At 43.6% G+C, this 16,062-nt stretch overlaps 1 long non-coding RNA gene across 1 annotated transcript; it reads left to right on the forward strand.

The window, feature by feature from the left end:
* The first annotated feature begins 6,533 nt into the window (after positions 1-6,533).
* LOC133392746 (uncharacterized) lies at positions 6,534-15,581 on the forward strand. The gene is made up of 4 exons (XR_009765800.1): positions 6,534-7,164; positions 7,268-7,393; positions 7,607-8,036; positions 13,865-15,581. It is a non-coding gene; the product is annotated as an uncharacterized LOC133392746 (long non-coding RNA).
* Positions 15,582-16,062: the final 481 nt, after the last annotated feature.

The raw sequence follows: 16,062 nt of genomic DNA on the forward strand, positions 1-16,062 counted from the left end.
CACCAGCTGGGATTTCAACTCTTGCCGACAGTGGCGTTGCTCACGATCGGCAGGCTAATGGTTGGCGGCAAACGGGGGAAACAACATATCGGACCGATCAGCGTGAAAAAAACACACACAACAACGGGGAATGAGCTGCTGCTGTTGCTTCAGTTCTTTCTTTTTTTTAACATGATGGGTGTGTCGGCGGAAGCTAAGCTCCCTTGCCCCGGGGATTGACAAGGGAGTAATGGATTCTTGCTGTATGGGTTGTACGGACCCGGGCCCGGAACAAGCGGGATGCATTGAAGAAGATGGAAAGTGTAACCTACTTGGTGCGGCTGGTAAAGGCGCTTATCTCGCCAATCGACGACGATGACGGGTGTCAAGGAGTTTTTCTTATGCGCGAAAGTACTTAAAATGTCTGGAAGCGTTGGCAGGCACATGGCAAAAACTACAAATCATTCTTCAAGGTTTCGGGTTACATAAATCTGCCACAACTCGGTAGCGGTTGTGGTAGAACCTTAGAGGAAGATGGTGAAGATCATCTACAAAGGAAGAATTTGTCTTGTTAAAGCTTTCACCATAAATCATTCTATTGCTAGAATGCCCCAGTCCTACAAAGAGAGACACTGCAAAAACATGCATTTTCATGAAATTTATAATTTAACCAAAGAACATCAAATTCTGAGCATTTTTTAGTGGAGCTTCCAATACTCCAGATTGCTTCAACTACGATCTTCTCCCTCTCTCTCTCCATCTTTGTCTGGAGATTTCCAGAACAAATCAATCGGCATATGTTTTCAATCACGCCTACTTCGATCGGGCTTCTTATTCTCCCCAGACACCAGAGTAGCACTGCCAGCTCGAGCAGAACAACCTTCGAGCACAACTGCACAAGTCGGCCAGCACAGCACAGATGTCGTCGGAGAACGCCACCACCTCCAGAGTGAACTAGATCCGTTGCCGTTGACGCCCGATCGGTGGATCGCTTGGGGAAGTATTCAAAAGAGCAGTAGCACACCACACATGCATGCTATTTTCGAAACTCCCCAGCAGTTTGCCATTTCCAGGCGCATTGCGGTGCAGTTTGCTTGTCGCCTGTCTGCATTACTACCAGCTGGTGTGAAGGAAAGCCACCCAATAAATGCATATATTTTACAACTCATTGTACCACCCTACTTGGTTGAAAACACGCCAAACTCGCCAAGCAACCAACAGCAACAGCCGTAGAGAGATTTTGTTTGTCACACTCGTAAATTGCAATTTATTTTTGGGACCACCTTCACTCGCTCCCTACCCGGGTGCTTACACGGGTGCAGTGACACGATCAGTCTGCCGGAGATGTGTTAAAAAGTGGCAAGAAATGTAGAAGGGAGAATTAAGTCACTTGAGATTCCGCCGAGGTGCGGTGCGCTTGGAGCTGGGGCCAGATTGGAATGCTTTGCTTCCTGATACCTGTGGAAGGTGCAGCAGAAGAGGCTCCACTGGAATGGCGTGAGTGCGCGTCAAGGGGACGAATTTGGGACGAAAAATCTTAATTGATTTTTACGACCCTCTTGTTGCTGCAAAGAGAGGACAAGGGTAGGCTTCGGTGCCAGTGCCTGTGAACACAATTAAGGTATATGAATTTATGAGGGTTATTTAAGAGCTCTTCTGAAGGTGCCCAAGCGTAAATTGGAAGAAATTACTTCAATCAAAGCAGAGCAGTAATGGGTGACGCTTAGACACTTTCCTTGTGCGTCCTTGAATATTTTTGTGCATCAACAGAGACCTTATCAAGAAGGTCCTGTTTGTATGATTTCTTCACTGTTCCCGTCTATAGATCGCATCATAAATCTACCTTCCATGTACAAACCCGATCCGTAAAACATCGTCCCAGTTCGATCGTCCAGCAAACAAACGGCCACACTCAACCTCCTCGCCATCCTCGGAACCTTGGAACCCACCGGCAAAAGCACCTTTTACGGAAGCTTGGTCTCTGACGTGGACCAAAAACCAAAATAAAAAGCTTTCCCTTTCGATGTCGCTTGTTGGACACCTCGCCAAAATCTCGCCTCCCCCTTCGTGAACCGTGAACCGGGCCACCGAATTCACCTGACCTCATCGGTTGGAATGTGTTTGCGTCTCGATTGACTCTTGACACAGAAAGGGGTGAACAAATCAGCACGCACTCGCGGCCAGATGCACCCAATCTATGGAGCATCGGGGAACAGACTCCAAGAATTGCCCATCTTTCAAGAGAGTGTCTTTTCAGCGTCTTGAGAGCAATTCAATTTGAATCCGTATCCGTAACTATGCGGCTTTTTGTGTACCATTTAAGGCTGTGCGGACGTACGAAATGGTGTCATGCAGTGTGTTGTTGCGAGTAAAAGAAGTGTTGTTTTGTATTATTTTAAGCCGCCCGGCGGAGCGCTCCTAATTAACCGATATTCATCTTGAGTGACATTTTGCATTAATAATCGGATTGTTGAATGGGTTGGGTTTCGCTTTTTGTTTTTTTTTTGTGGTTTTTGCCACAAGACAAGCGAATAAATAGTTATGATGGTGGAGAAAAAGTGCGTGCTGAAGGTTATGACAATTTGCGATTAACATGAGTTAACGAGCAGATGAATTAATGGAAAGATAGGTGGAAAAATATCCTCATTTAAGTAACGATTCCAAGTAATATAGTCAGTGTACAGAAGAATCATCATTTTGGAACATTTTTCGGTACATCAACATCATGCTTCGTTACAAAAATGTCCTCAATTATAAGACAAATTTGAAATACTGGATCTGGAAGGGCTCGAATCTATATGATATATCGCCATATGCCTCTTTCCTTAATGACGGCTTAGCTTAGTGCAACATCATGTCTAAGAGACTTGAAAAAACTGAGCTAAATATTCACTCCACTGTATTCTTTTCCCCTTCATATTTTCATATTTAATTCCTATGTCTAAACATGATATCAATTGTGATAAAGCCAGCATTTTCTTCTATTTGGCGAAACGTTGTCCTACGCGGACATGTCGGTCTATACAGACTTTAGAGACTTATGCACTACCACGCACAATACCGGCATTCATATAAAAGGACCCAGTTAGGCATGAAATCGAAAACTAAACTTTCTCAGAAAATACCAAAAAAATACAAATGTAAAATGATGGCCTTCCACTCGCATGTCCTAGAAGCACAAACGGTACGGTAAAATAAGGTACATGGAAATCCTTGCTGCCTAATGACGAGTCATCTATTAAGGCAGTTCCAACGATATCTAACGCAACTCCAATCGCCTTTTAAAGCTTAATAAGATAAGTAAGTAAGATCTAGGAAGTAAGATTAATTTAATAAGAACTCTTCATCCTCGAGCGCTGTTGGCCATTCCGGAGACAAGTCGATAGATTGTTGCGTATTAATTTTCTTCGTGCATCGCGTCTTTGTAATTGTTGTGCGTAAGTGTAAGACGTGTATATATTGAGTGGACTTATGAGGTCCATCGATATATTAATAAATATATAAATTTACAAATATATAAGCTAATGCTTCTTATTTTATGTTTTAACTGACTATACAGCAATTAAGTTTGCATTTCACGATTAATGGATCAAATGGATTCTAGTGAGCAGACTGATTAATTAATTAATAATTCTATCGGTCGGTTTAGCTAAAGCAGTTACACATAAATTGACTGACAAAATGACATATGTATAGAAAAAAGGCAATCTAAATTTCAAATAAAATTTCCAAGTCGAAACATTACGTTGCACAATTTCATCTTTATGTTTCTAAACGCAATTATGGAAAAATTTACTCAATCACGTGGACATAAAAGACGCGCACTAGCTTTCTGTGTATTTGTCCTTTTTCCTGAGCTACATAAACAACATTTTTAGTTCATTAAATCCATTTAATCAAGGGTTTTTTTACAAATAATACATAAATGACCAAAAAATCGTTTTTTAAAACATAGGATCAATTGGTAAAGCACGAACTAATCATGATGTAGTCTTGTTTTTAATAAATGATGAAGACACATACTCGCTTTAGCTTATGATGTAGGCTCCACTACTCAACTCCATTTTGTTCTACTCCATTTTGTTCCTATCAAACCAAAACCCATTAGAATTCAATTCCTGTATGAACCACGTCATCCAATAATAATTATGCTGCCAGCAGACAAAATGCTCCAGGCAAATGCTCCAACCAACCAAGGCTAGACAATAAAAAATCAATATTCTAATCGCCAGCAATATGTATTTAAATCCCATCCACACATTAGCCCCTTGTATTACAAAGCCGAAGCTTTCTAATAAGACTAAGAGCGCATGAAAAATAGATCACATGCCACCAAACCATAACCTCGCTTACTGCTAACCATACATCAGTGCAGACGAACACACACGGACTTTATCTGCTTCTTGAATACAAAAAACTAGACAGCAAAGTTTTATGTCGATTCATTTTTAATCCATCGCCGGGCCGGGCCCCCGGGTACGACATGAGGCGCCCGGGTACGACATGAGGCGCCCGTGTCACACCCAAGTTTTAGTAAAATGCTGTAATACTTCTGCTGTAACTAGAAGCGAAATGAGAACAGCAGAGCATAAGGGAAAAAATATTCCAACTAATCCCTATCATCAATTTTATGCAAAACGAACACGAACAACCTGCCCGTGTGACTGACTATAAAGCCTTTTATTCATAGACTATGTTTCCCTTCCCTTTCCCCTTCGCCTGATCGGTGTAGTCTTCGCACATTTCCGTTACTATGCATTTAAGGTGCAATTGCGTCACTTCCTCCAATGTCCTACCCGACGACCGTGTGCCTCCTTCTCGGGCTAAGTGCCGTGTTCTCCGGGGGCAATTTCGTGTAATTAAGCGTCGTAAAGGTTTTTGCAATGATACTTCACGTGTTACCTGGTTTTAGTTGGCGAAGAAGGACACCGAACGAACGAGGATAGGGCAGACACACCGCCACGGTCCCAGGAGAGCATTGGTTCCATGTACGCTACGCGCATGGCCACACCAAAAACCTCGTTCGCTATCGGATGACTCATCGGTATTGTCGCATGATCTGGCCGTGAGTGAGTGTGTGTGTGTGTGTCCCGGGGGCTGAAAAACAAAAAAGGAACAAAAAGGACACGTACAGCAGCACGGCATGGAAAATTCGCAGCCCTGCACTCACACGAGTGCACTGTCGGGACGGTATCGCGTCGTCGTCGTCGTCGGTTTGTCTCGCCACACACACCACACATACCATGTGGAATCATTCTCTCTCTCTCACTCTCTCTGATGACGGAGAACTCTTCCACACCAGTGTCCGACGCCCAGACGAACATAAATTCCTCTCCCCATCCCAGTTTTTGCTGCACGCGCAATTGCAGGCAACGCTGCAATGATCGATTCCGTAGTGGAGTCCAGCGACCTGGAAAAACTCCTGCAACAGTCCACACACACACACATACACCCTTTTTTAAATAATTCCTGTAAAAAAACCAGGACAAAAGGCTCCCTGCTGCCAAGCACGAACTTACCGATATAAAAATCATTTCCTTCCTAGGTAACACACCCTCCTATTTCCATCACATTTCCTTCTGATGCAGTATTTGCATTTGGGAAGTAATTTCCATATACCCCATAAATAGGGCCCCCCTCAACTGCACCCCTGCACAACTGCACGCGACACACGCGAGGAATGCGAATTGCATAATTTTTGCGCAAGGAAGTCAATTGTGCCATTTTTACTTCAAACGCTCCTCGTGTAGCTCCTGTTCGGAAAGCAACGTAACAAGCAGCTCGACGCAGCATTCGCTTCTGGATAAAGAGAGCTTAACAATGTGCTCTTAACAACGAAAGCAAAAAAAAACAAGTGGAAGGAAAATTTGTCCCTCATCTTCTATTACCACATTAACCACTTTTGCAACGAGCCCGTAAGGCCCTCCAGTGGGTTTGTGTGTGTGTGTGCGAAATACAGGCGTACGAAGTTGCCTTTCCATTTTACCACAGTAAAGGACGGCATGAAACAAAGGCCACCTTGCCGTGTCATTTCGGTTCCAGGTACTTTATCCCCGCGGTGGTCGTAAAATAGAATATAAAAGCGTCTCAAAGTGTTGTACACGGTCGAGTTTGTACCTTTTTCCTGTTTTCCACCGCCAAACCACACCAGGCACCATGGCGAAGCGTGCTAACAAGCGTTATTGATTTTTCTGCAACCGTTCTGTGGTTAAGCGGGGATAAGTATAAAAAAATTGAAGCAAAAGTAAGAAATATGATGATGGAAATGAAAATTGATAAGGAATATTTAAGATATCAACAATAAAAAGATGAATCAAAGTAACAAACATAAAATAGATATGACAACATGAAAACTAATAAATATGTCGAACAAATTTTAAGAAAAAAGAAAAGAAAAACATACAAAGATCCCCAAAACGTACCTAATAACACTACAAACATAACAAGATTTCAGAAATCCAGAATAATAATTAATAATAAGACAACAATAAAATGAAAAGAAATAAGAAACATAAAACATGCACAAAAGTAAAGATTAAAAGAAACAATTTAATCGTTTTGTAAGATACATAAAGTAAAAAAAAATAAATGAAAGAGTCTGCCTGAAAAATGTTATTAAATAAGACATTGAAAAATGGCATCAAAGCAAGAACACTCCAACAGACAGACATCAATTTTCAATCCAGCCCAACTCAAACCAACATGGCCACATTAAATAAACATTACACAACGTGTTCAAGCAAATCGCACATTCAAATCACAAGATAGATAATAAAGATTGAGTATTAATGTTTCGTTTTCGCTTGTTTTGCCGCTTGTTCCACCTCGCACCCTTGGAGGGTTAACCTCCCTAAAATGGTAAAATCATATCAAAATATGAATATTTTATCAGAATCCTTCCTTTCTTTCTGGCCTGAGGTTTATTCCTTCCATTCCAGGGGGTAGCAGTAGCCCACCACTAGGCAATCGAAACGGTTTGCTTCTCTTTATTGGTTGAGTAGGCAGTGAACAAATCAGGCCCGCGGTGTAATCTGCAACACAAATCGGGGAAGCCTCCACATCGTCATACGTCGAGTTGCCATTGCTTTTCTTCCTTCTTGGACGCTACGCGGCGTCGTCGATTAGTTTTGCATAACCTTCTTCTCCATTATTGAAGCTGGACAACGCCCTTAGCGTGCGGATAAGGTAAGGTTTTCATCGGAACACGTATGAGCCGGGCGCGAGAGTTTCAAGCCCAAGCGTTGTGTGCGAGCGAATGTGTGTCATTAAAATTCTAATCACGTTGCAGTCGAACAGCTCGCGCCATTGGATCGATACAGCACACCACCTCCCTCCGGAAGACGTTTGGAATCCGGCTCTCCAGCAAGCAGCGGATACTCATCAGCAGTGCGAAAAGAAAGCGATGAAGCCAACGGTAAGAACGCGCGTGCTATTTCCGACAGCGTATCAGACAGCTTCTGCAATTCCACACTCTCTGACAGTCGGTAAGCCCTACACATACATCCCACTCCCTTGAGGCTTTCGGCCTATGTTGGGATGTGAGCTGAAGGAGCTGCCGGTAACGTCTGGTGTTTTTGGAGTGTGAAAAGGGTACTCCCGGCACCCTCTAAAGTACCTCCACTTCTAGGCTCTTGTCCCTGTCCGTCCGGAGAACCGATGCCGGTGTCATAATATGATCACGCGCATGGCCCTTGCGGACTGCCAGCCAGTAGAGCACCACCGCAAAAAGCGCAACAGTGTGTATTCGATCTGGGACGGACGGCGTATTTCGCTTCATCTCCGATTTGGAGATATTGGTATGTGTGTGTGAGAGAGAAAGAGCGAACAAGGGCACAATACAGAACACTCTGCACAGTAGCCACCGACACCAGCAGGCACCGAAACCTTCCCCGTGTATCGATCGAAGCAACCAGCCGGCTCGATAAATCTCTATTTTCTCTCACTCCACCATCTGGACAGCACAAAACAGAATCCTGGAGGAGTGTGGTAGCATGAGCCACAAAAACTCCGGATGACCAGTACGAAAAATTGGTCCTCACTCCAGTACCACGAACAGGGTAAGTCTTTTATGTCCTTTTCTCTTTTATGCGCCTTTACGCGTCGGCTGGGGGACGTCGAATGAAAATTGCAAAAACTCGATCGAAAACGTCCATTTACGTGTAACCAAGAATTTAGGACACCAGAAATGGGAGCTGTCCCCCTCTGGGGACCTCAAGCACACACACCGAAATGGTTTGTCGATGTCGTATCAATTTTCTTGTCGTGGGGGTTTTTAGGGGCTTTTGTATCCGGCTGCTGCAGCTGGAGTTTGTCGGACGTAAATCGTCTTATGCTTATTTGGGGAAATTTTTATGTGGTTCTTTTACATAACAGTGTAACCCTCCGTAACGCAATGTTGATATGCCACATTGCGGTTAGGTTATATGGTGGGTAATACAGGATTAAGTTGAAGTTATGGCAGGCAACTGTTGTATAATTTCGTTAAACGGTGAAGGCGTATAATAAGGAGGGATTTGTTTTATATCTCGTTGTACCTTTTTAGGAATTATCGTTACATTTAGATTTACTGATATCTGCATTATCAAGCTCAGAATATGTGCTAAAATTATCGATATTGTAAAATTATCAAGGAATTCAGTCCTCGTGGAGTATAAAAAAACGGTCAATTTAGCTGAATTTCCAAAAAGTATCCAATTTTTCCACAATCCATTACCCATTTCCAACAGATGGTGAAAGTTTGAACATGTTGTAACCCCGAGTATACTTCTACGTAGTAAGTGTAAATGATCCACAGGGTCAAAGGGCATCATGATAGGGATTATTCCATTTTGGTTTTGGGGAGTACATGGAAACATTTTAAAACGTCCTAGTTCTGTCATTAAACGGGAACCGTTCTGGCACTTTACACCACATCAAGAGCCCCGCCCCATTTCATGGACCTTGAGCACTGCTCCAACGTCCCTGATACTTCCACCGGCATAAACAAACATCTGATTCCCCAAAAGGATAACATTCCTGTCCTTCTCATTCTCCTACTCCTCCGCTCACCACGTTCGAACCCGGACATGCAAACAGCGGCAAACAAACCGTTACCAAGTGTGAGACCTCATTTAGGGCCCAGTTTTGCTTTGGTTCGCCCGGGCGAAGTAGTCATCATACGCCGAGCTCCATAAACAGTACAGTTAATCTCCCCTTTGGCATCTTTTGGGACATTTGGCGCCAGTCGCAGTGGCAGTGGACTGGGGAAGGAGGCTAGTTTCCTGTCCATTACCCACACCACAGACGTGAACCTTCGAATGAAGGGCCACAACAGCAGAAGCGAGGGCATCATGAAAAGGGCAAATACGTTCCTTCCAAAAAAGGGCAAAAAAGCAACTGAACAAGCTATTCTCTCCGGATTCAGATGGTCCAACAGATCCAACAATCTCTGGGGCTCTGGAGATTAATCGTAATCAAGACATTAATCCCTTCATTCGTTCGTTAGCCAATTTCGCTGCCACTCGAAGTCTGGGACGGGGACTCAAACTGGACAGGTCCCAACAAGCTTACTGAAAGCTTTGAAAAAAGCCCACACGGCGTACTTCCATGGTTCGAGATTGCAGTCGACACACGGTGCAGCACGTTTGGGAAAGTTGCACTGTGCAAGGAGGGCACACGAATTCATTGCGTGGGTTTGCAAACTGCGTAGGCTTCAAGCCTTGGTATAACGTTACTCTTGAGAAACGAAGTAGGTAAATCTCCTATTTTTCCCGTTCAATATCAATCATACGGTGGATCTAAGCTCAGTAGGCGTTGGCACACGTCTCAGCACACTCCACTAAGCGCCTCCAATCTCTCGCGCCACATCTCGATCGCAACGATCGTTGGAATTTTTGGGCCACCCCACTTCCTGAATGTGCGATAAACATCGGCTTCCGTTTATGGTTCGCTTCACACGAGCCGCCGCCAAACGGGCGCATACCGGTGGAAAGGTTATTTGGGAGCGATTCTCCCAAAATTTATGACCAAAAATGATGATGCCGTGGTAGATAATTCGATACCGCCGTTTGGTCGTAGCTGTGCACCGTTTAGCTGGAGCGTCGTTGGAAAACGATTTGTAGACCCGGCTCCACAGCATTTGCCTAGCGCCGGGAAACGCCAACGCACAAATTGCTTACGATCGACCGGGCAGAGTGTCACCCTCCCGCATCTCCCTCGCATAAGTACGCACAATGATCAATAAACCTTTAAATTGGAGCAACAGCAGCAGCACGTTATTGTCACTGTTTACCATTTTTGGATGATGGTTTCTTGTGGCCCCACAACGAGCGCTGAGTTATTGATGTGGTCGCGCGGGATGATCTTCTGTTGCTGTGACGGTCGAACGATCATCAGCAACCAGGCGGCAATCCGCACCATTCTTGGAGTGCTCTCTATTTCTTAAGGAGTGTTGTTGCTTTCGAATAAAGATAGCACTCATATGGCACACGAAACTCGGAACAGAACAATCTGTCACACCGTTCGAATCCACTCCTAAGAGGAAACCGAACCTTTGCCGGTCTATTGCCGTGGAATCATATTTCCAGAAAAATGCCCCTATTTGTACATTGGAGCATTCTGTCGGAGCAGATCGTCTGGCCAATACTAGCTCCACCAGAAGCGTAGGATGATGGTTAACACCTCCGCAACAGAGCTCTTTAGAGATCGAGCTCTATACCACCATTCTCTTTACCCTTTGGAAGCGGATTTAGTCAGTCAAGTAAAAGAGCCGGCGGCAACTTTGACTAATAACAACTTCTACCAGTATATCCGTAGGCGGAACAACGTCCCGAACACTGTTGACAAAAAACCATTCGCGGAACTACTATTTAAAAGCACGTTCTCTCTCTCTCTCTCGCTCTATCTGACTCACCTGTCGATGGTTTTTGTTGCCATCTAAAGGTTAAGTAAGTGAACCTGTGCGCCGTATGACATTATAGGTATAAGATTCTTCAGACATAAAAACTCTGGAAGTTAGTTGCTATGAGTCGTCCGAGACCTCCAAAAACCATTCGTATGGGGCGAGCATAGTTGTCAACAACTGTTCTTCCGCGTACTTAGAGAACTATTTCCATTCCCGCTCTTGATCGATCAAACATCACACCGGCAAGCAGTGGCAGCCTACGCACTTTGGTACAAAGGTCCCGCGTCCGTCCCGCAAAACCATTCACGGGAAATAGCCATCAATCAAATTGGCAAAACATGATGATATGCCATAGCCATTCTGTCCACATACACACAAAAAAACATTGGGTAAAACTGAGGGGTGTCCAAATAAAACAACAACATCAGGGGTGAAGGAAACGAACGAACGAATTTCCATGACCCTCTCATCAACGTTGGTGCCTAACGCACCGGGGCTTTACATATTTGCTCCTGAGGGGACCCCATCCGTGGCGTTATGTCTTTGCAGGCATTGGTTCCAGTCATGCAACTAGACTTTATTTTAGTGCTAGTGTTTTTTTTAACCAACACACGCCAACAAGAGCCCCCAAAACAACGACACAGTTCGGAGGGAAAGTTTTCCTTTAGACACGCGCACTTTTTTGGGGGTAATTTTGTCTCCCACAACGAAAAGTTGGAATAGTGTTTTTCAAGGATTTTGTTTTTCGCTTTACTTCCTGCCCTTGTATCATCACAAAAGCCGTTTTGTGTGATTTTTATTTGTTTGGGAAGGAAACAAACTCTTACTGCGTCATGCAGTTTTAGTGTGTGTCGACCTACGAAAGGTCATACGGCTACTAGGACTACTAGGAGTGAAGTTGTGGCTGTCGTGCATGAATATATAATTTTTATTTCAAAAATACCCTCTCTAATGAAAATTGCTGGTGCTGGGTTTTAAAGACCTCTGTGTCACAAGGACACGATCAACGAAAAATCTCGACTGTAATTCATCTGATTCACTTTTCCGGCACAGGGGCATCGTTCTTCTTCTATAAACAACAGTGCATCCTTTCCCAGTCCAAAAGATCCATTAGATAATTAAATTTTAATAGATTTATAGCCCAGTCTCGGTAGCAAATCGCTTAAATTGTGATTATCTCCTGGTGGGTGAAATATTGTTTGTCTGCAATGCTCTCGTAAGGTCACGTTTTCTTGTGTGTGATATCATCCTACAAGAGCAACTCACCAGGGAGCATCTATCCCATAATCGAATTGTCGTACAACCAAGGCAGCAGCTGGAGCGATTCATTTTTGGGAAAATTCAACTCTTCATACCTTCCCACAATGACTGTGAGAGCACGGTTGTCCTGGGACTTTCGAGATGATTTACGACTTTCCTACGAGCACACGTAGAACTGAGCTCTACGAAGCCACTAACACACCGTGTTTTGCTAATCTGAGATTCTTCAGCAGCAGCTGTCTCCAAAACAGGAACTAAGTTGAGAGGATTTTGTGGGATTTTCCTTCTCGTCGATGAAACCACAACCACGACTCGTTGTGGTGAATGTAGCAAACACACACGGCATAAATCATGTAACAACAACTTTTCCATAAACAGTCAAAACCTGACCACCCCACGCGTGGTTGCCTTCCCCGCCGCCTTCACTTCAAAAGGTGCAAAATCCGCGATGCAATTTAACCCCAAAATTGCTAGCCGGGGCACTGGCTGGCCAGGCCCGTCCAGGCCTGACTCAATCAACGGTTTGTGCGCCTTCGAGAGCTCGAAAGCCCACATTTTCGCCCCTGCTGCCCACACACACACACACGCACGAGCGTGGTGGCGGTTTTATGGCGCCACCAGTCAGTGCGCGCCTACGGAAAGTCCTCCGCGTTTCGATCCGGTTTCACGCAACCGGCGGAGGAGGAGGATTGGTCTGCTTTACTAGAACCGGGCATGTTGCGTATGTTTTGGATATCGGATGTTCAGAGCATGATGAGAGAGGGAGTACACGTATGTCGTTAAATCACTCTTGGCAAAAGGCCCATATACAGTAGCTTGTTTTATGGGTGTGCTTAGACAGAGTGGACACATAAAGAGACGACAGCAGCATAACATGTGCAGGGTTTGTGACGTTTTAATAGCTCGTACCACCACCAAACCAAAGTGCAACTGTGTTTCCCGATGCACCCTTCTATCGGGTTAGGTTTCTCTCTAGCACCGTTAAAATGTACAGTTTTAATGTTGGTGCATAATTCTTTCTTCAGCTGCCAACCTGTCTCAAATCTCTCCCATTCCAAGCTCTTTCTTCTTCTCTGTTTAAATAATTGAAAAATATCATTAGCGCAGATCACACGATCTGATCTTTGCAGCACTCAGAGGCAACACACCATCCAGGGGTGTGTCAAAGGTGAAATTATGTTATCACGACCACCACCACCTTCACCGCGTGTGTGGTTCTTCGAATGTCGGCTCTCTTTTTACATTCACGAACCTTCCATATCTCATTGCAAAAGCTCGTGAACACAATAAGTCATTCGGTTTTGTAATGGAATTGAGGGACGGAAGAACTACCCTCATGATACCATTATTTGTTTCACACCATTTACGGGTGTCCGAGAGAGTGCTTGATTTACGCCAGAGGCTGCCGATAATATACACGGAGGAGATGGTGTAAATTTTCACGCGCACGCAATATCTCTTGTCGATCGATAATGATTATTTGTGTTCGATAATATGCATCGAAGTGTGTCTCTCATTAAGCCGATCACGACCCAATAGGGTTGGGAAGCACAGAAATAACTTTGTCAGGCACAAGCAGAACCTAAGAAGAGTGAAAATGCAACAAAAGAAGCTTACCCTTTCCGACCGTAAGTAAGCAAAGAAGTACAATCAAAATGAAAATACTCTTCACGATCTCCTCTCTCGTGTATGCTAAACACAGATTGCATCCTTCGTTAAGTGAATCGACGTACCTCTTTCCAGTTGGACCTGCAACTATCCACCGGGGTCCGTTGACGAACAGGTTTTCCTTGACCATCGCCATCCGTGGGCATTCCGCGTGTTCAAGTACCCCTCTCGGCGTACGCACACCAACACACCGTTCTTCTGTTGCGCGTTGGTTGCATCAGCGTGGCGCCCTCGCTGCACCCAAGCCAAGATCGTAAAATGTAAGCCAGGAGCCTTGGCATTTCTCCCCGAAATGGGATTGCTGTGTAGAAGAGGGCACAGGGAGAGAGGTTGGGAGAAATGATTTGAATAAAAATAAAACTGATAATGTAAAGCCCTGTATGAAGCAACTTTACAATTTTGGAATTTAATGTGCAAAAAAACAATGTAAGTAAAGAGTTAACATCAATTTAGAAAGAAAAAAAACTTTAAGTAAAATATAGAAATGAAAGTGTAAGAAAATGTAAAAAAGAAATAACATAACTTACAAACGAGGAATAATTGAGAAAAATAAAAACAAATGAAAGTTGAAGAGTAATATGGAAACATGAGAACATGAGAACATAAACATAAGATTAACATTTTCAAAAAACATAATAAGACAAACAATACACAATGACGAACGCGAAAATCACCCAAAAGACATAACAACATCAACAACATGATGAAACAACACAAAACAAAACATGATAAAAATAAAAAAACACCAACAAATAGAAAGTAGGAGAGAAAAAAGTAAAACAAAATCAGCGAACACAAAACAATCTCAAAGGGAAAAACAACAAGACCAAACCAATCCATCGGACAAGTGAAAATATAGAACACAGACAAACTTGACTAACGAACGAACCATCGGAACGAAACAACGCGGATTTCTTTCAAGTGGGAAAGACAAAATTAAGAGCCAATTTGTTTTAAATAATTAGTTAAATAAAGGCATTACTTCATTTTTGCCAAATGCGCATAAGTCGCACACGCGTACGATTTTAACATTCTTAGCCAATTAGGATTGTTCTTGTGGGGGAAGAAATGGGGGGGCACATGTTTTATAGCTTAAACTTTAAGCACTTGTTTTCTCTTTCTCTAATTGTTGTTACAAAGCGGAAAGGATATACGAGTTCCTCTATTTTTCTTCTTCTTCACTCACTTTTTCCCGGACACTCGATTCTCTTGTTAGTGTAATTTGCGTTTAATTTTGCTTGGCTTCTCTAGAGGTAAACACGTTGTATATTAGAGATATAATTTTGTTTTTGGAACTCTCTCTCTCTTTCTCTGCGTTAGTCAAGCTGTCTCGTAAAGGAGGACACGACCTGGAGTATAATTTTGCAAACACCAGCCCCTGAACACGACATCGATTTTCCACGAAACCACACAACACAGCAAGCAACAACGGAATAGAACCACCACCGCACCCATCCCCCGCCTCTTGCTTCGGATACAACATTTTGCTTTTCAACCTCCTCTCCCCTTTCGGACAGGGAAAATCGGGCGAAATAATTCAAACACACAAGAGCGGGTTTTTTGTTTGTTTTCTCTTTTTTCTTGTTCGTTTTTGTTTTCGTGTGAATGGTAATTATTAGAGGAGAGGTATTAATTTTCTTTTCCACTTTCTTCTGCGTTTTGTTGGTTCGATTTATAATAAGCGCTGCTCTTTGCTGATGTTTTTTTTCCCTGCCCTCAAAAAGACTCGCCCCTACACCCTACACACTGCGCTGCTGCTCCCCCATGTTTCTTCCGAAGTCCCACAGATTAACACTTTGACCGCCAGCCTGACGTCACAGTTTTTGAGTGAGCACGTAGCGCATGGCAAGAGAGCGATGAGAGAGACAGTTTCTCGTGCCATTGTTATCACTCTTTTGTTTCATTGCGATAAGCGGCGTAGCACATGTCGTTCTCGTTCTCTCTTTCCTACCTCATTCGTTCTCAAGAGAATCACTGAGCGTCAGATACAAAGCTGAGTGGTGAGCAAAGCCGTCATACGAAATCATATGACGCGGCGCTTAAAGTGTTAAAGAACACAAAGGAGAGCTGGGGGAGAGCGGGTTCTTAATTAAAAAAAGAAAAAAAATCATATTACTGGTACATGTAAAAAACACACACACGCACTCTCCGCATTTGTTTCTCTCTCAGCGTAAAACGGAAGGGTAAAAAATACAAATTCTGGAATGGAACAGTAACAGTTTTTCTTCTTTTCAAGAGACCGTGGATATGACACACTCATACCAACAGTGTGG

The sequence above is a fragment of the Anopheles gambiae genome, chromosome 3 (genome assembly GCF_943734735.2).
Source record: "Anopheles gambiae chromosome 3, idAnoGambNW_F1_1, whole genome shotgun sequence".
NCBI lineage: Eukaryota > Metazoa > Arthropoda > Insecta > Diptera > Culicidae > Anopheles > Anopheles gambiae.